The following is a 20,246-nucleotide window of genomic DNA, read 5'->3' as shown; positions in this document are numbered from 1 at the left end:
TTCTATTTTTAGTAGAGACGGGGTCTCGCTCTTGCTCAGGCTGGTCTCGAACTCCTGACCTCAAGGGGTCCTCCCGCCTCGGCCTCCCACAGGGCTAGGATTGCAGGCGTGAGCCACTGCGCCTGGCCTGGGAAGAACATCTTGATCTTTGAACGCAGCTGTTTCAGTTACTCAGGCTAGGACACCACCACCAAAATTGTCCATTAATTTACTGGGCTGAATTACCATTAAGGGACTGAAATGGATCATTAACTTATTTTTTTCTGTGTAACTGAGGCAGGAAGAATTATCAGACTGTTCACGATCGAATGTTTTGTCTTTTTATTTTTTTGAGCCAGAGTCTCACTCTGTCGCCGGGGCCAGAGTGCCGTGGTGACATCCTAGCTCACAGCAACCTCAAGCTCCTGGGCTCCAGCGATCCTCCCGCCTCGGCCTCCCGAGCGGCTGGGCCTGCAGGCGCCGCCGCCGCCTGAATGTTCGTGTCCAGGCGGCTCAAGACACTGGCTACGGGCAAAGGTGAGAGCCGGCCGTGTGTCCAGGCGACTGGCGGGCGAAGGCCTAAGGAGAGAGAAGAGGAGCAACGAAGGGGAGGAAGACCAAGGAAAGAGGCGATAACAGGGAGCAGCCCGAGGCAAAAAAAGAGCTAAACGAAAATGGAGGCGGGCCAAGCAGATGGGAAACCAGAAGCGCCCAAGCAGGCGAGGAGCGAGGAGAGCGGGAAGCGAGGGTGCCGGCAGGCAGGACGGCGGGAGCGCGCCCGGGAGCGCGCCCGGCCGTCTCCCGCCCGGCGCGGGGTGAGGGGCGGGGCCTGGGCTCCCCCGCCGGACGCCGCATGGTCCCGCCCGGCGGCGGCGGCCAATGGGCGGCCCGGATGTTGGAGCGGCGGCGGCGGTCGGGGGGCTCGCTGGCTGGGGCACGGCGGCGGCCGCCATGATGCTTGTTTGCTTTCAATGAAAACGAAGGGGGCGCGGAGGAGGAGGCGTCGGCGTCGGTGGCGGCGGCGACGGCGGCGCGGAGGCGAAGGCGGCGGCGGGCGCCTAGAGGAGGGCGAGGCTGGAGGCCAGGAAGGCGGGAGGGCGTAGTGGCAGCCCGTCGAGGCGGCTGAGGCGGGCGGCTGAAGCGGTGGCGCTCGGAGGGGGAACAAAGAGCGGCGGCTGAGGCGGCGGCGGCGCTGCAGCAGCGGGCGGGACTGGTATGGTGGTTCCACAGGGCAGACCCCGCTGCGCTCACAGGGAGGAGGCGGCGGCAGCGGCGGAGGAAGGCGGCGCACCCCGAGAGGTGAGCGAGGCGGCCCCGAGGCCCGGCCGGGGCTCTGCTGCCCGCCCTGGCTGCGCGGGGCCCCCGGTCGGTCGTGTCCCGGGGACCGGGGCGCGCCGGGCTCGGTCGCAGGCAACTTTAGTTTCGTGGGCGGCCGTCCCGCCGCTTGGCGGAGCTGGCGGCTGTCGGGGGCCGCCCTCGACGCGCCGCGGTCGCGATCCCGGGCCGCGCCCCCGCGCCGAGCCGGGGGCCGGGGCGCTGACTGGCGGCGGCGGCGGCGCGCAGGGGCGGGGGCCGGCGCCTGGGCCCTCGGAGCCGCCCTGGCCGCCCCGGGGGGGCGAGTCCGCGTCCCGGGACTCGCGGCCGGGGCGGGTGGCAACTTTCGAGGAGCGAAAACCTTGGTGAGGTTGCGCGCTGCGGAGTGTGGAGCGTCACACGCCGTGGCCGCCGTTACCGCCGAGCAGAAAACTTTACTCTTGGCCCGAAACGTATCTAAAATTAATTTTAACGCAGAGTTTTTGCGCGGAGGGCGGGATGGATTAGATGATTAAAGCAGCACTTAGCACCAGATGGAGAGATTTGTAGTATTGCAGAGGACTCGGAGATAGTACCAATTTCTTGAAGCAGTTTTCTCCATCGCCTCTCTCATTTTTATTTTTCAACACTAGTCTTTATTTTCTTTGGAAACTTATTTTTCCTTTAAATCTTTTTCTCTTTCACCTTCCCCAAAGAGCCTGTTAACCAACACCTGTGACTTTATTTCCTTTAACTGTTACTGCAAATGACAACATTGTGATTGGTCATCTTGCTTGACCTTTTTGATTTGTGTTATTCTGTTCAGCTGATGTTGTTTAAATGACCTTGAATTTGAACCCCCATACTTAACCTGTTTTCCAGGTGGCTTGTCTCGTTATTGCTACTGCTGAATCTTCTTACCTACTTGTGTCTGAGAATTTAACTTTGGAGAGGAAGAGAGTGAATATGAATAAGTGAAAAATAAGGTGGTGTGTAATGGCACTTTGGGTTTTTCACAGAACACTAGAATTTACCACTCCAAAACGGTTTATAGACTGTGGGAGCTCATGTGGCCATTGATCAAAAGGTTTTGAAGGCTTTTTTTGGGTAGTTGCTGTTAAGACAGTTATTTAAGTTGGCGGTAATCACAGGCTTTAGAATGTGACGACTTTTAGAATAAAATTTAGAGAAATTGCATCGTATCCTAAGACCAGTGATCTACTCCAGTCATCTTGCTTTAAACAAAATATTTGAACAGATGTTGATGAAGAAGCTGAGACTTTTCTAGGTGGAAGTGGCTTGCCAATATATTACAGTTGTGAGGGAAAGGACCAGGTTTCACATGCATATGACAGTGCAGTGCGTGCGAGTGTGATGTAATTGCTAGTTCTTTTGGGAGTGTGGGGGATGTTTTAATGGTTAGAAGTTATTTGAGGTAGTTGAGTCTGGTCAGTTCTCAGTAGGTGAACAAGATGCTTAATGAAATTGTCAAAAAGAGTATGTGACAAAAGTCATAAATTTTCTTGTGAGACTCTGAAGATTTTCTCTGAAAGTCAATTCTTACATAATTTTGAAAGTGTCTTGATCAGTGGGGTTATAGCCAAGAGGCTCCTTTTGAATGCCTGTCCAATTTGTAGGTATTTTTAGGTTTCTAAAGTCTTGTTGGCAAAGTAAAACTACAATTATTGGGGAATTTTAGGCTTTTTTTTTTTTTTTAAAGAAATGAAGTTGGTTTATAGAACTTGATCCTGACAATAAATATGGAAAGGCATTGTGGAAATTTGCCTACTGTACTTGAAATTTATAACTTTGTATTTTGGTTAATGCGTACACATCCTACTATACCTATATATTAGCTTATTCTTTAAAGCATAAGTTTCATCATATCAAAGTGCAGCAGAAAAGGATAATATATATATGGCATGCTGGAATAAATGATTAAAGCTGTTCATAGCTGTAGCCTTTGGGCCATGAGAGGTGAAGGGTCAATATCTCCAGCACATTGACAACCCATTCTCATATGCAAGGTCCACTGGTTTGGGAAGCTCCACTTTAAAGCGTTTATCACTTTGGAAAAGTCCTAATAGGTTCATCTAAGAATGTATATTTTATTGGAGAAAAGACTTGGATTTGTGGCTATACAATGCTTATATACACTTTTGTTGTGATTGGAACTTAATATATTATCTAGAAAAGTTCCTTTTTTTTGGGAGGGGGATTAGTCTCTCTCTGTTGCATGGGCTAGAGTTCTGTGGCATCAGCCTAGCTCACAGCAACCTCAAACTCCTGGGCTCAAGCGATCCTCCTGCCTCAGCCTCCCAAGTAGCTGAGACTACAGGCGCGTGCCACCACGTCTGGCTAGAAAAGTTCTAATATTAATTTTGAAATCCCCTAGTTTCTATAAAATCTTTTTTTTTTTTTTTTTTTTTTTTGAGACAGAGTCTTGCTTTGTTGCCCGGGCTAGAGTGAGTGCCATGGTGTCAGCCTAGCTCACAGCAACCTCAAATTCCTGGACTTAAGCGATCCTCCTGCCTCAGCCTCCCGAGTAGCTGGGACTACAGGCATGCGCCACCATGCCCGGCTAATATTTTCTATATATATTTTTAGTTGGCCAGATGATTTCTTTCTATTTTTAGTAGAGACGGGGGTCTCGCTCTTGCTCAGGCTGATCTCAAACTCCTGACCTTGAGCAATCCACCCGCCTCGGCCTCCCAGAGTGCTAGGATTACAGGCGTGAGCCACTGCGCCCGGCCTCTATAAAATATTTTACTGATGTATTTTTTTCTTTAACTTTACCCACTACTTACTTTAGGAAGGTAGTGATTTTACAACAAAATGCGATTAATAAAACAGTATACATGAAGTTAAGAAATTCTGAATAAATTAAACTGTAAACATATTGTGTGTGTAGCCTGTGTGCATTGGAGTACAGTGGGATGCACCATATCTAGGTATTTGAACAATACCTAATTTGAGTAATTAATGAGAGGAAGGAGGTTTATTTGGATCCAAGATGAGGACTCATTTGGGCTGCCTTAACTTAACCCTTCTCTGGGCTTTCTCTCTCCCTCATTCACAGATATTTTCTTGATAAGTTGCATGTCAAGGAACAGCATATGCTGGCCACAGTGTTTAACACTGAGAAGTCAAAGACAGTGCTCAGTTTCTGCCTTCTCGTTGTGTATGTGCTTAGTAGGTGCACAAAGCGCTGTGGGAGAACAGAACAGAATGATTAACCTTGTGGAGGTTGTGGGAGCAATTTACAGAAAATAACACTGAATAGGAGTTTGCCAAACTGGGGAGGCGTGGTCATTTCAAACAGAAGGAACAGTGGGTGCACTGAGGTGTCAAGTGTTGGGGGAAGGCCAATGGTGAGGTGTTACTGGAACAGTGGGAGTGACTTGAGATGAGCCTCCAAAGGTGTGTCCTGTCTAGATTTTGAAGGCCCATGCTTACTAAGCTAAAAGTGAAGTTTATACCTGATCTTATAGCAAAAGATGGAACAGAAATATTTTTGGCAGGGGAGCAAGGTGATTTAGAGATCACTTTGGCATCAGTATGGAGAACAGAATGGAGGCCCTAGAAATATTATGCAAATAAAGTCACATTTGAGATAGTATAGAGTTAGTGACTCTGAATATGTTTTTAACTTGTATATGGTCTTTCTTGTGTCTGTGGTCACTTTTGTTGTGGGCTTGAGGGCTCTGCCTAATACCTCCGTAATACAGGGTCATTTAAAATCAAAATGTCTATGTTTTTGGGACGGGGTTAAAAGCAAAGAAAACAGTGAAAGCCATAAAATGGTACACATGAAAATAAAAGTTCAGATGTTGAGAATTTGTCTTTGGAGTTAGGCTTAGGCAGACTATAGAACTTAAACTGGAAAAATAAACTATATAACCAGAAGCCACCAAGCTTAAAAGTTATGAGTATTCTGATGGCCTGCTAGGATGTGGGCCTGTAAACATTTTGTGAAATTTTGGGACAAGGCAGAGTTTTCTCTTAAGTAAATTATTGGCATCTGAGTATTGAAACTTTTCTGAAGTCTAAGAACTCCTCATACAGCTGTTAAATTGTACAGTCATTTCTGTCGTAAAGCAACATACAGATTCCTAAAAATCACTGTACTATGTAGAATTGTACAGTGGAAATGACAGGCCTTAGGGGAAAAATGGGATTGGGGTACCTCATTTAAAAGCTTTGTTAGTGACACATTAAAAAAAGAGCCAGGTAATTATGGTAGGACAGTTTTATTATACATGTTAAATGGTTAAAATGTAAATACTACAATAAAGATGGTATTACCTTGAAAAAGACCCGGTTTGCTTGTGGAAATGGACATCAGAAGGATTGCAGCTTGTGAATTACTGTGAAGTGGTGAGAGTTACCTGGAATCAGGTGGAAACTGGTAACACCAGAAGTGATTGGGTGTGGCTCTGACACACAAGGTCAACTGACTTAGCTGGTAGGTTTTGAAGTGTATACTTTGTGTATTTCCACATAGCTCATTTCAGCTGGGTGTAGTTTTCTACCTTCATCTATCACATTTTGCAGACAAAATGGCACATAAGTAAATGGGAAATTTGCATTATACTCAATTGTTCCCTAATATATTTATCAGTCATGTTGGAACAAATTAACATTTTCAAAACAAGTGTTATAGCAGAACTGGTTATATTTGAATACAGCATTTTAAAATAGTATTAAAACTCAGTTCCAAAAATACTTGTTGAGCAACTCAGGTGTCAGGCACCATTGCTCCCCTGTGGGGCTTAAGGTCTTTCGTCCCAGGTGGGTTTATAGTGGTGTAGAGAGAAAGACAAATGAACCAATAAAACACTCATCGGGTTATATAGTAATTAGGAATACATAAGGCATTTGGGACATGCTGAGGAAGGAGCACCTCATTCTGCTTGAGAAACCTAAGGCAGTCGTCTCAGAGGTTTAAGCTGAGTTTTAAAGGATGTACAGGGATTTGTTGGATTGAGTAGGACATTTCAGGGAGAAAGAACATGTCCAAAGTCAAGTTATGTACAACTTGGGCTTTGAAGCATAGAATGCAAGGATGAGAGGGACAGGAAAAGCGGTCAGAAACAGCTTGTGAACAGTCTTAGGCTTTTTTCCTAAAGTGTTGGGACTTCCGCCTGAATATGGTGGGGATCTATTGAGAGTTTAGGTGGATGGGATGGGCAAATGGTGGGTGTGATGCACTTTTCCAGGAAGCACACAGTAAAGATGAGGATGCTAGCTTAAAGGAGTCAAGATACTGGGGTCAGAGGGTTCATTGAATTCCTTGTGAGAGCTCAAGGACATCAGCATAGGAGATAGAAAAGCGTAGAATAGCATTGAACGATACCAGAATTTGGGAGAGAGAAGCAATGAGCTATAGAAATAGAAGAAAGAGTTAAATGTGATTCAGAAGTTCTTTAGCTTGGGGAACTGTTTGATTTAAGTTGGGAAACAGAGGAAGAAGAGCAGATTTGGGCAAGGAAAGTGGAATAGTTTGATTTTTTTATTCTGTTATGGTTGACATACGTCTTAGATATTTAGGTGGATATATCTAATAAATAGGTAACTGGACCAGAGAGTTGTGGGGTATTTGATAGATTTGGTAATTGTATAGTTGGCATTGAAAGTTAGGAGAGCACTCAGAGTGTATGAACAAATGTTTTTCACCTTTTTGGCAGAGTTAAGAACCACATTTCAGAGTGGGTTGAGAATTATGGGCACTGCTGAAGAGAATGGAAGTATGCACCTACACAAGTGTGACACTTACTCGTGGACCAGGTCCATAGGAAAGGAAGGGGAGAGAGGACCAAGGGAGCCCTAGGGAACAGCCGACGTTTCATTTTGAACAGGATTGAAGTACACTAGTTAAGGAGATAGGAGATAGTAACAGTACAGATGTCAAGAGAGGTAAGAGTGCCAGGAAAGAGGGGGTTTTTAGTGGTGATCAGTGGTCCCAGATTTAGGGTAGGATGAGGACGTCTGAAAATGGGTCAGTAGGATTTGGTGGGTGGGTGGGTGAATATAAGCAGAGCAACTTTTTATGACACTGAGGAAGTGGAAGTCATGTTGTAGATTGGGCTTGGGAGCAAACGGGAGGTTAGGAAAGAAATTTCTAATACATATTACATGTGTATTTTTCAAACTTTTTATATTGGCTGAAATGATTGCGTTTTGGTCACATAAAATTATTTTATTTGATGGCCGGGCGCAGTGGCTCACGCCTGTAATCCTAGCACTCTGGGAGGCCGAGGCAGGCGGATCGCTCCAGGTCAGGAGTTTGAGACCAGCCTGAGCAAGAGCGAGACCCCGTCTCTACTAAAAACAAAGAAATTATCTGGCCAACTAAAAATATATACAGAAAAAATTAGCTGGGCATGGTGGCACATGCCTGTAGTCTCAGCTACTTGGGAGGCTGAGGCAGTACGATCGCTTAAGTCCAGGAGTTTGAGGTTGCTGTGAACTAGGCTGACACCATGGCACTCACTGTAGCCTGGGCAACAAAGGGAGACTCTGTCTCAAAAAAATAAATAAATAAATAAAAATTATTTTATTTGAAATTTTATGTGATTTCAAAAACAGTAAAGAAAATTCTTCCTCATTAAAGGTGGAGATTGTCTAATGTAAAATCATAATATTATAACTTTCAGTTACTAAAAGAATAAGATTTGTTTTCATATCCTCTGTGCTAGTTTTATACTTAGGCTGTTCTCCATAGCCCAAAGTTCAGGTAAATATTTGATGCCGTTTTAAATGTAAAATAGTAGCAAGGGGGGGATTGTTAGACGTAGTCATTTTCTTTCAAAATTATTTGCTACAAACATGTGGAAATGTAACAAAACAGAAATTAGGCAGTGGCTCTTTATATCCAAAAAGAATGTTACTAGTGATTCTTTTAGGTACATTGAGTGGTTGTGTATCCTTTTATAAGGCAGATTTTGATTATGAGGAGATAGATGTATTAGGACCAAATGGAAATGAAGATACAACTTACTAAAATGAAATAAAAAATTTTATTTGTACTCAGCTTTTTGGGAGGTGAATTTTCTTCTTCCATAAGGTTGTGTATAGTAAGTAAACACTACAACATCATAAAGCAGTGTCTGATGAAGCTCACTGCCATGTTCATACTAGTAGTTTCTTTCATTTATTTTAATCTAAAATTACTGAAAATGAAAACTTGTTTATTTGAAACTAAAGAATTGTCATTTGGTTTCTAGTTTTATGGAAACTATAGAAACTCAAAGATTTAGAGGTTTGTAGTCACAGAGAGAAAAAAATGGTATTGAATGCTAGTAATGTGATGAACACTGTGCTTTATATGTGTTGTCTCATTTAATTCTCACACTGAAATTGTGAGGTAGATATCACCATTTCATAAATGAGGAAATTTAAGCCTTAAAGATGAATGTAAACCCATTGCCAGCCAGGACTTGATATAGGTCTGTCTGACTCCGGTTTGTATTCTTATTGACACTGTGCTCTACTTCTCCCTCTTTCCTCTTAACACTCTTTCATGGTATTGTGACTTGGAATGGGCCTTCGATGTTTGTTTAATAATATAGGGAGACCCAACTGCTGTCCCAGATTTATAACCACTACACTAGTGGCTGATCATGTTGACATAGTAGAGCTAATTGGCAGAATCTTTTAGTTTTTGTGATTCTCTTTTTGGTTATGGATGAAAAATGTCCTTAGAGTGCACATAAGAATATTCTTCATGCTGGTCAAAAATCCGGTTGGCATTTCACTATTTTGGAAAAGACAGTCACTTACACATCTGTAGTCAAAAAGTAGTGTATAAGCTGATGCAGTGGCGTGTGCCTGTAGTCCTAGCTACTCTAGAGGCTGAGGCCAGAGGATCAAATCCAGCCAGGACAACATGGCAAAATGGTCTCTAGATAGATAGATAGATAGATAAATAAATAAATGGCAGCGTATAGCAGGACTGCGGTGTGTAAAGAACACAGGTGCTTTAGAATTCTTGTCAGATGGTGGCTTTAGGATAATATTCTAGTGTTGTTCAAGGCTTCTTAACACCCTGTAAGATCAGCATTTCATAAATAATTTTCTTAGTTTTAGTGGGAAAGACTATGGATCAAAACTGATTGCTAGTCTATTAGGACCTCTCAAGTGATTGTATATGTGAATTAGCAGCTAGAATAAATATTGAATGTCTCAAAAGGCTAAAATTCCCACTAGATAGTAGTAGTTAGAATATTAGGATTCATTGTAAGTGAGAGGGAAGCGAATAGATTTTGGAAAATCTGACAAAAGATTAGAGAGAAATGAAAAGATTTATGTTGGCATAAATTTTTATTAGGGTACTGAAGCCATAAACTAGATGGTTGTTGCTTGTCTTATGCAAAGGGAACAGATTTAGGGTTGATGGCCTCCCTCACTTTACCTTTTTAATCTTGGTGAGATTTTACTACACATCATGGCTTTGATTTAGTACCCTGCATATTAGTGGGCACACTTTAAAGATATTTGCAAAAATGTAAGACACTGTCACTCTTCTCACTAAATTTTACTATGTTTTTTAAATAGTTTTCATAAAAATGTCATTTGTGATGTTTATTTTTATTGAGTTCACAAATATTTTAAAAGTTCTCAGTTCTAATTTGATTGTGATTGATTATTGATAGCTATAACCTACATAAACAAGCTCTTTGAGGCACTGGTTAACTTTAAAGAGTGTAAAAGGGTCCTGAGATGGCAGTGTTTGATAGTTGCTGTTTTAGTGTAGTATGGAGGGTTTGGGAGTAGAGAGGATAGGTGAGGAGGTTAATTTAACTTGGGAAAAATGATAACATCTGAGACATAAACTAGGGCTCATAGGCCCAGCAACATAATATTTCGAGAATGAACATGAAATCTTTTTCTTGTCAGTGATACAGATTGTAGAGAATGAGGGTAGGAAAACTACAGCTTTGGAGCTAGATTGCCCTAGGTTCAAATCCCAGCTCTATTACTTATTAAAAGTGTGTGACCTTGGACAAATTATTTAAACTTTGGGTTTCAGTTTCCTTATCTATAAAATGAAGGTACCTCAGGGGTTGCTATGGGAATTATATTGGGATAATACAGGTAAATTATTGCATAGTAGTTGAAAGAAAGCACGGACTTGAATCACACTTCAGTTATTAATAAAATAACAATTGTGACATTTAGTATCTCTATGGCCTCAGGCAAGTTATTTATTCTCTGAACCTTCCTTTCTTTATGTATGGAGTAAGGAGGATAATACTATCTACTTACAAGAATATTGAGAGTTAAATGAGATAATGCATGTAAAGTGCCTGATAGGCCCGACAGTGTGAATGCTCAAAACATGTTGGCTGTTATATGCCTAGTGCAGTGCATGGCAGATAGGTGCTCAGCACGTTGTTTCCATGACCCCCATCTGTTTGATGTTTGCTCTTATTTTGCCATAGCGGGTCACTGAGATTAAGTTTATACAGTTTAACCTTTAAGTTTGTCGCCTTGCTGCTTATCCCAGGCTATCATCGAATAAGTATTCTCAGTTCTCTTGGATACTAAGGTCCTTTCTGTTTTCTCTAGATTTTGCTTTCAAGATTAGAAGCCTAGATGGTAGTTTTTCTTATTCTGAGTAAGATAGTCACTGCTTCTGTTGCTTTTGTACTCTTACGTTTGCTTTTTTACTGTCACAGCTTTTCCTCTTAAATTCATATAAGCATCCCCTGAGTACTTACTATTTGCCAGGTTCTGGAGTTACAAAAAAATATTTAAAGTATAAGTGTAAGGAACCCTGTATGAGAGAAGGTGAGTGAGATATGAAAAAAAATTAAGATGGGATTAATGAATACAACAGTTGACGTTTTTCAAGCTTTAGAATAACTCAGAGTGGGCAACAGTAAACTCCTATGTTTGGGAGGGATAGGGAAGAAGGTTGTAATGGCCTTTTTGAAGTTGTATGTCTGAGTTGGCATTTGAAGGATGACTAGGGGCCTTTTGGTGTCTGGGGCATTGCAGGCAGAAACAATAACATATACTCAGGCAGGGAGGTTTGTGAGAGGTGAGTGGAAATTAGTGAGATCCATGATGGTACTAGAGAGGTACACAGGGGCAGGTCATATATCCACCTTAATTTGTTTTGTAAATGAGCCTGGATTTCCTCTGTTTCTGTAGTTCAATACATGTGTGAACCTTTTTATATCGGGTTCAGTGCCAGATTACAAGGGTGCTGAGAAGAACGAGAGATATAGTTTTAGGACCATGAAGTACTTGTGTTTTTGGGATAGTCACTTTGGACAGTGTCTAGGGTGGATTAGAGAGGAGAAGAGTAGTAAAAGAAAGAACATGGATCTGGGACTGTTGGAATAGCTGAGGGAATTGCGTCAGGGTGGATAAGAGATTTAGGAGGTAAAATGGGCTAGAGTTGGAGACTGGATGTGCAGGCTGGGATTAGATGGGAAAGAAGGAAAATATTCATATTTTTGGCTTGGAAAACTGGGTGGGGATCATGGGAAGGAGGGCAGGTTTGAAAACCAAGACGATAATTTTATTTTATTTATTTATTTATTTATTTATTTATTTATTTATTTATTTATTTATTTATTTATAGACAGAGTCTCACTCTGTTGCCCGGGCTAGAGTGAGTGCTGTGGCGTCAGCCTAGCTCACAGCAACCTCAAACTCCTGGGCTCAAGCGATCCTCCTGCCTCAGCCTCCCGAGTAGCTGGGACTACAGGCATGCACCACCATGCCCGGCTAATTTTTTCTATATATATTTTTAGTTGGCCAGATAATTTCTTTCTATTTTTAGTAGAGATGGGGTCTGGCTCTTGCTCAGGCTGGTCTCGAACTCCTGAGCTCCAACGATCCGCCTGCCTCGGCCTCCCAGAGTGCTAGGATTACAGGCGTGAGCCACCGCGCCTGGCTGATAATTTTATTTTTTAATAAGTTCTTTTTGATACCTTATTTTTTTGCTAGCTTTTCTTTCTTTCTTGGTTTTTTTTTTTTTTGGAGATGGGGTCTTGCCATATTGCTCAGGCAGGTCCTGGCTCAAGCGATCCTCCCCACAGGGATTATAGGCATGCCCCATCATTCCTGGCTGACTAGCTGCTTTTTATTCTGTCTCCCGTCTGCGCAATTCAAATACTTTGCTCTGAGAGATTATCATGGGTTGTAAGAAACCTGCCATAGTATCATCAGCTATTATTGTAATAGTAGTAGTCTCAAAATTTACAGTTAGGATTTAAGTTTTGCTTTTTAGACAAGAGTAGTCATCTTTTGCAGAGGTTTTTTTTTTTTATTTTGTTTTTGTTTCCCACAAGGACACTAGTGAAAGACATTTGCCACTGAGGACAGCTCCTGAATGAGGTTTATCATCTGTAAACTTGTTTTTAGAGGTGGGTTCTTGCTGTTTCCCTAGCCTGGAGTGCAGTGGATCCTGGGTTCAAGGACTCCTGCCTCAGCCTCCTGAGTAGCTGTGACTGCAGGTGCCACCACCATGCCCAGCTCTAATTTGTAGACTTTCAGTTGTCTAATATGTGGTGGAAACCTGGCTGGAAAGAGAAGGAAACACATGTGATGACATTGAGAGGCAAGATGCTTTGGGTTTACAGTGAGAGTGCAAGTACCTTAACTGAACTGAGGCTGTGAAGAAGGCGTAGGACTGTAGTCCAAGAGAGCCAACTGGTTCTGTTTACACTAGGATCACACCATATTTTTAATTTGTGGAATCCAACTAATACACTTGGCAAAAATAGAAGTGTTTTTTTTTAAGAGACGGGATCTTGTTCTGTTGCCCTGGCTGGAGTACAGTGGTGCAATCATATCTCACTGTAACATTGAACTCCTGAGCTCAAGTGATCTTTCCACCTCAGCTTCCCCAATAGCTGGGACTACAGGTGTGTGACACCACGCCTGGCTAATTAAAACAAAAACAAAAAAATTTATTTTAATTTTTTTAGAGACAGGGTCTCACTATGTTGCCCAGGCTGGTCTCAAACTCCAGGCTTCAAGCAATCCTTCTACTTTAGCCTCCCAAAGTGCTGGAATTATAGGCATGAGCCACTGTGTGCCTGGCCCAGAAGGTGAATATTTTAGAGTGGTAGGCTTGCCATCCCAGCCATAATTTTAATTTAAAATTCCAGAATATGTCTATTGATTATTGTGATTATATGATATTTCAAATGTCTTACAGGATTGGTAGAGACAGAATACAGTAAATTAGTGTGTTGTTATCTAAAATTGTTTTAATGTATCTGTGAGTGAATTGTCATTTGGATCGTATTCATAGAGGGAGTAATTTGGGCAGGGGTGGCCACTAATAGTGGCTTGGCTTTTTTTAATATTAGAAAATAGGGAGGTTTTTTTGGGTATATGTAATTTGATTTCATTTCTTTGAATATTTCCTTGTCCATTTTGAAGTATCACCATTTTCCTACTTCCCTTTCCACCAAAAGCATGGCTTGGAACTCATTTCTGTTAATCTATTTTGAAATTTGTAGACTTCTTCATTAAGTTCTCTTCTCACTTTAAGGTATGAAAATAATGAGCTGTAATAAAGACATAGGATTATTGGAAACATGAGTTACATTGTATTTTAGTTTACTCCTGAACGCTGTGGATTTCAGAATGGTCTTTGAAGAACATTCAACAAAAGTCATTATTGTTTTGCCTAATCTTCCTTTGTTCAAGGCATCGATGGCTCTAGTGTTATGGGAAAACTGCTCGTGAGCAGCTCCACTATGGGGTGGGTAGGAGAGGGATAATATTTGGGCTTAATCTTGAAGTATGGGTAGAATTTCAATGGGAAAATGACATAACTAATGGCTTGGAGATAGGGCAGTGTGGAGCATATATGAAGGATGGCAGTTTGTCTGGTATTTGCATCAAAAGGTACGGAGAAGTATTGGGACAAAAGTCTGAAAGGTAGGATATGTTGAATTCTCAACTGTGGAGTTTGAGTTTATTTTCTAAGCAGTAGAGATCTTAAGGGGAGAGGAGGGGATGACATCATTTTAAAGCTGATATACTTTGCAGTTTTATAGTCAGAAGTCTGCTCTACAAAGGATGGGTCTTTTTACTGAGTTTTGCAGTAGAATTAGAACTTGGCTTTAAGAAGAGTAATTTGAGGGTGGTATATAGGGTAGTTGTAATCTTAAAAGCAGAAGTACCAAATAAGAAGAGGCCATTTTCACGGCTGAAAAAATGTGAAATAAAGTCCAAAATTAGAGTGGTGGCAGCAAAAGTAAGAAAGGATTGTAGTGTGATTGCTTGGTTGTAAGGTTTTTGTTTGCTCCCTAATAGTTGAACTGTAAAGGTATGTATTTCTTATTTATTCTTTATTCATAGCATTTGTCAGAGGGCTTGACACATACAGTAGAAGATGCTCAGTAAATATTAATATTTGTTGAATGAATGATTCTGTAAAGAAAGCTCCCTTAAAGCATGGTTCTGCTTATCAAATTGCTTTTGGATTTTTTTTTTAATGAAAACCTGATTTTGGGTCCTGAAGGAAAGATAGATCAGTTCTTTAGTGTAAGATGCTAAGGTATTACATTACATAAGACACTGGGAGATACAAACTGGGGGTGTGTGTGGGGGTAATGGATGCTACATTAAACATGTGGTGTGCAGACCAGGGAGTATTGAACCTGTGTCTTCCTTGGAAAGGGTGTATAGAGGCTGTAACATGTCATCTTAGTTCCTGTGAAGGGCGAGTAGGAGTTTTGGGTGAAGATTGTCTTTGGTAAAAGGATTAGCACGTTTTGAAAGACTATGTCTTAGAAGTAGATTTACTCTAATTTATGGCTTTATAAGGTGGCACTTGTGGAAATGGCTGAAGATGAGTGAGGAGGGAGTTAGCTAAGTCCAGGTGGTAAAGAAGGACTTTGAGCTTTGGATTTTATCTAGGCAGCCAGGGGAGGGCCATCTTCGGGTTTTTCCAGGAGAGTGGCCTACACAGGAAGCCAGTCAGGAAGCTAATCAGGAAGCTAATCTACGGCACTGCAGAGAAGGTTGTGTGACAGTTGATGGTGAGAGATGAGGGGGGATGTTAACTTCAATAGCAGCGAAAATGGAGGAGACAGGTTAAGAAATCCCGAGGAGGTAAAAATCATTAGAATTTAGTGAAATATTGGATAAAACTTAGTGAACAATTGTATTGAAAGAAATAAATTGGCACCAAGATTAGTGTCACTGCTTTCAGATGTGCCCTACCTTCAGATTGATTAGTGGTGAGAGGAGCCTAATCAATCTTAGAAAAGGGTCTTTCTGCAATTGAATTTATTTCTTCCTGCTTTTCTCCTTTCTTTCCTTTGCTGCTTTTCTTTTCTTTTTTTTCTTTATGATTGGGAAAGAAGTAAAACACAAAGAATGGAAAAGGAGAAAATAAGGAGCATGTAAAAGAAAAGAGATGTTAAGTTCAGCAGTTTATGTTGTCAACTGAGATTGGCTGCAACACAGTGTCATTTCCCTTGAAGAAAATCTGGCCAACTAAAATAAATTGTTTACCTTCAGAGAGCCTTTGAACAAAAAAATCATGTTTCTGTACATAGCCACAATAACATTATTACATATTTTTTTTTTTTTTTTCTTTTTGAGACAGAGTCTTGCTCTGTTACCAGGGATAGAGTGCCATGGCGTCAGCCCAGCTCACAGCAACCTCAAACTCCTCGGCTCAAGCAATCCTGTCTCAGCAACCCAAGTAGCTGGGACTACAGGCATGTGCCACCATGCCAGGCTAATTTTTTCTATTTTTGGTAGAGACTGGGTCTCACTCTTGCTCATGCTTGTCTTGAACTCCTGACCTGAAGCAATCCTCCCACCTCAGCCTCCCAGAGTGCTAGTATTACAGACATGAGCCACCACGCCTGCCCACATGTCTTTTTAATAGAATGTCTTTTTTTCTTTGGGGTAAACACCCAGTAGTGGAATTGCTGGATCAAATGGTGGTTCTACGTTGAGTTCTTTGAGGTATCGCCATATTAATTTTCATAGAAGTTGTACTAGTTTGCAGTCCCACCAGCATTGTAAGAGTGTTCCCATCTCTCCACATCCATGCCAACATTTGTTGTTTGGGCACTTTTTGATAAAAGCCATTCTCACTGGAATTAAATACTTCATTGTGGCTTTGACCTGCATTTCCCTGATGATTAGAAATGTTGAGCATTTTTCATGTGTTTATTGGTCATTAGTCTGTCTTCTTTTGAAAAGGTTCTGTTCATGTCCTTTGCCCACTTTTTAATGGGGTTGTTTGATTTTTTTCTTGTTGATTTTCCTGAGTTCTGTATAGATTCTAGTTATCAGACCTTTATTGGGTGTGTAGCATGTGAATGTTTTCTCCCATTCTGTAGGTTGTCTATTTGGTCTGGTAATAGTTTCCTTGGCTGTGCAGAAGCTTCTTAATTTGATCAGGTCCAATTTATTTATTTTTGTTGATGCCATGATTGCCTTTGGTATCTTCTTCATAAGTTCTTTGCCTAGGCCAATGTCTATAAGAACTTTTCCAACATTTTCTTCTAGAATTCTTATGGTTTCATGCCTTAGGTTTCAGTCTGTTATCCACTGTGAGTTGATGTTTGTGAGAGGTGAGAGGTGCGGATCATGTTTCAGTCTTCTACATGTTTCTATCCAATTTTCTCAGTACCATTTATTCAATCAGTATTCTTTTCCCCAGAGTATGTTTTTGTCTGCTTTGTCAAAGATTGGACGGCTGTATGAGGATGGTTTTATATCTGGGTTCTCAGTTCTGTTCCATTGGTCTGTGTCTCTGTTCTTGTGCCAGTACCATGCTGTTTTGGTTACTATAGCGTTGTAGTATAGCTTGAAGTCTGGTAAATTGATGCCTCTCAATTTGTTCTTTTTGCTTAAGGTTGCTTTTGCTATGCGGGGTCTTCTCTGGTTCCATACAAAGCGTATAATTATTTTTTCTAGATCTGCGAAAAATGATGTTGGTATTTTAATAGGGATTGTGTTGAATCTGTAGATCACTTTGGGTAGTATAGACAATGTTGATTCTGCCGATCCATGAGCATGGTATGGTTTTCCATCTGTTTATGGCCTCTGCTATTTTCTTCCTCAGTGTTTTGTAGTTCTCCCCATAGGTCTTTCACCTCCTTAGTTAAATATATTCGTAGGTATTTTATTTTCTTTGTTGGCTGTTGTGAAAGGTATTGAGTCTTTGATTTGGTTCTCAGTTTGACTGTTGGCGTATAGGAATGTTACTGATTTGAGTACATTGATTTTGTAACTTGAGACTTTGCTGAATTTGTTTATCAGTTCCAGTAGTCTCACGGCATAATCTTTGGGGTTTTCTAGATATAAGATCATATCGGCAAAGAGCATCAGCAGAGAGCTGTAGTTTGACCTCTTCTGCTGCCATTTGGATGCCCTTGATTTCCTTCTCTTGTTTGATTGCTCTGGCTAGGACTTCCAGCACTATGTTGAATAGAAGTGGTGATAGAGGGCAACCTTGTGTGGTTCCAGTTCTAAGTGGGAATGCTTTCAGTTTTTCCCCCGTTCAGTATGATGTTGCCTTTGGGTATGTTGTATATGGCTTTTATCATTTGGAAGTAAGTCCTGTCTATGTCTATTTTGTTAAGCGTTCTTATCATAAAAGGGTGCTGAATTTGGTCAAATGCTTTTTCTGCATCTATTAAGAGGATCACTTGGTCTTTGTTTTTACTTGTATTTGGTGAATTACATTTATAGATTTGCTTATGTTGAACCATCTCAGGGATGAATCCCATTTGGTCATGATGGATTATTTTCTTGATAAGCACCTGAATTTGATTTGCTAGGATTTTATTGAGAATTTTAATATCTATATTCATAGGGGATATTGGTCTGTAGTTTTCTTTTTTTGTGGAGTCCTCTTCTGGTTTTGGTATCAGGGTGATGTTGGCTTCATAAAATGTGTTGGGGAGGAGTCCTTCCTTCTCGATATTGTGGAATAATTTCTTGATATTGTGGAATAATTTCTGCAGGATAGGCACCAGTTCTTCTTTGTAGGTTTGGTAAAATTAGGGTGTGAAACCATCTGGTCCGAGACTCTTTTTTTTTTTTTTTTTTTTTTAGGAAGCTTTTTTATTGCTGCTTCAATTTTGGTACTTGATACTGGTCTGTTCAGGAATTCTAATTCTTCCTGATTGAGCCTAGGGAGGTTGTATGTTTCTAAGAATTCGTCCATTTCCTCCACATTTTCAAGTTTATGTTCCTAGAGACTTACAGTGATTGTTATTGCTGATCTGTGGGTCCAGTGTAGGGACTAGTCATTGCATGTGGTTATGTCCCTTCATTCTCTTCAAATCTAGGCAGAAAACCAGTTGACCTGCAGAAACACGTTCTCATTTTGTCCCATTGCTTCTTTGTTGTCATCTGGCCCATTCCTCTAGTTTTTTTAATCAAAGTGTAAACATTGGTGATATGTGTTTCATACTCCATCACATTAAGAGATCCAATATCTGATCTGGTTCTCCCACAATTAGTCTTGGTAAGATTGGTGAGGGGGATAACAAGTTCTACCTTCTGATCAGAAAGTAATGTGTGGTGGTGTTTTCTTAGCATTTCTGTCAGTGCCAGTGATTCATGTAATGCTTTTAACCTGGCTAATAATCCTTACCTGAATAATGGTCTATTAGAAATTACAAAATGATGTTGCTTTTAAAAAAATTCTTCCATACTTAATTTATTACCTATTGTTCTTTTGTAAAGTAGGGCTTTCCTTCAGCAGGGGCTGTTTGATTACTCTGAATACAGTTCCTACTTAAGGGATAACCACTTAAATTTTTCTCTTTAATTACCGATTTTCATAGTTTATTAGCTGCCTCAGATGGTGGCTGGCTTGCAGGTTCTGTGTGCTCCAGGCACTCTCCCTCTCTCCTCCATGCCTTGATTACTGTAGTAGTTTCATCTTTTACATCACTGCCAGCTTTCTTTCAGCAGCACAGATAGCATCATGTTATCCCTCTTTTGTTTTGGCTTTCTTTTTTTCAGGTACTGATGGATTTTTATTGATTTCAATGTGTTTCATTCCATTATAATTAAGATTCTTTTTGCTCAAATTGTCATAACAATGTAGCCCTTCCAGCTGGCTCCTGTATCATGTTGACATGGTGACCCCATCAGACTTAGCTTTGAGGCACTGAAAGATGTCCTAGGCTCATTTTATACACTTCCTGCCCCAGACTTGTAATTGGCCATTTTACAAAGTACTTTGCTTTCTTGATTTTCGAGCTCAAAATTGAGGATTAGGAGTGCTGTTATTCCACAGGTAGCATTGCTTCTAGAAGACTTAAGTGAATAGTTAGAAATAAATTAAAAAGCATGAGTTTGTTAATAGACTCAAGTTAATTTTAGTATTTTCATTTAATTTCCTTGATTTATAAACGTTCTCTTGCCCTGCAAATCTTGGTTCCTAATGTCAACCCAAAGTGAACAACAGAAAGACTGACTCTGCAGAACAAAGAATTTATCTGGGAATAGCAGGGGATCGCAATCAGGGATATTGTGTGCTGTGAGGGATCATAGGTGTATCCAAAGAGGTTGGGGAAAGGGGAAACCTAAAGGAGAAGTCCAAGTAAGCTGTTTTGTAACAAAGACTACTGGTTACAGGGCCTTATTTATTACAGGAGTTTGTGCTAGTTTATTGGTAGAGACAGGGTCTTGCTCTTGCTGAGGCTGGTCTTGAACTCCTGACCTCGAGCGATCCTCCCACCTCAGCCTCCCAGAGTGCTAGGATTACAGGTGTGAGCCACCGCGCCCGGCCTGAAGTAAATAATTCAATACAATTCCATTAGCCTACTTACTTAGTCTCATTCTTTTCACAGCTGCATGATTTTCCATAGTATGGCTGTATATGGTTTTTTTTTGTTTTTGTTTTTTTGAGACAGAGTCTTGCTCTGTTGCCCGGGCTAGAGTGAGTGCCATAGCATCAGCCGCACTTACAGCAACCTCAAACTCCTGGGCTCAAGCGATCCTACTGCCTCAGCCTC

The 20,246-nt window shown here is 41.3% G+C and overlaps 1 protein-coding gene across 2 annotated transcripts in view; it reads left to right on the top strand.

Moving 5' to 3' along the window:
* The first annotated feature begins 992 nt into the window (after positions 1-992).
* The window catches only part of CNOT6 (CCR4-NOT transcription complex subunit 6), a 74,592-nt gene continuing 55,338 nt past the window's right edge, over positions 993-20,246 (top strand). The window contains exon 1 of one of the 2 annotated variants that reach the window (XM_045527705.1): positions 993-1,278. The gene's annotated coding sequence lies outside the window, so the exon portion shown is untranslated. The remainder of the gene's footprint in view (positions 1,279-20,246) is intronic. The other variant, XM_045527706.1, reaches the window with a different exon arrangement.

This window comes from Lemur catta, chromosome 16 (genome assembly GCF_020740605.2).
Source record: "Lemur catta isolate mLemCat1 chromosome 16, mLemCat1.pri, whole genome shotgun sequence".
Lineage (NCBI taxonomy): Eukaryota > Metazoa > Chordata > Mammalia > Primates > Lemuridae > Lemur > Lemur catta.
Note: the sequence above shows the minus strand (reverse complement) of the source record. Positions and strands in the feature narration are given on the sequence as shown.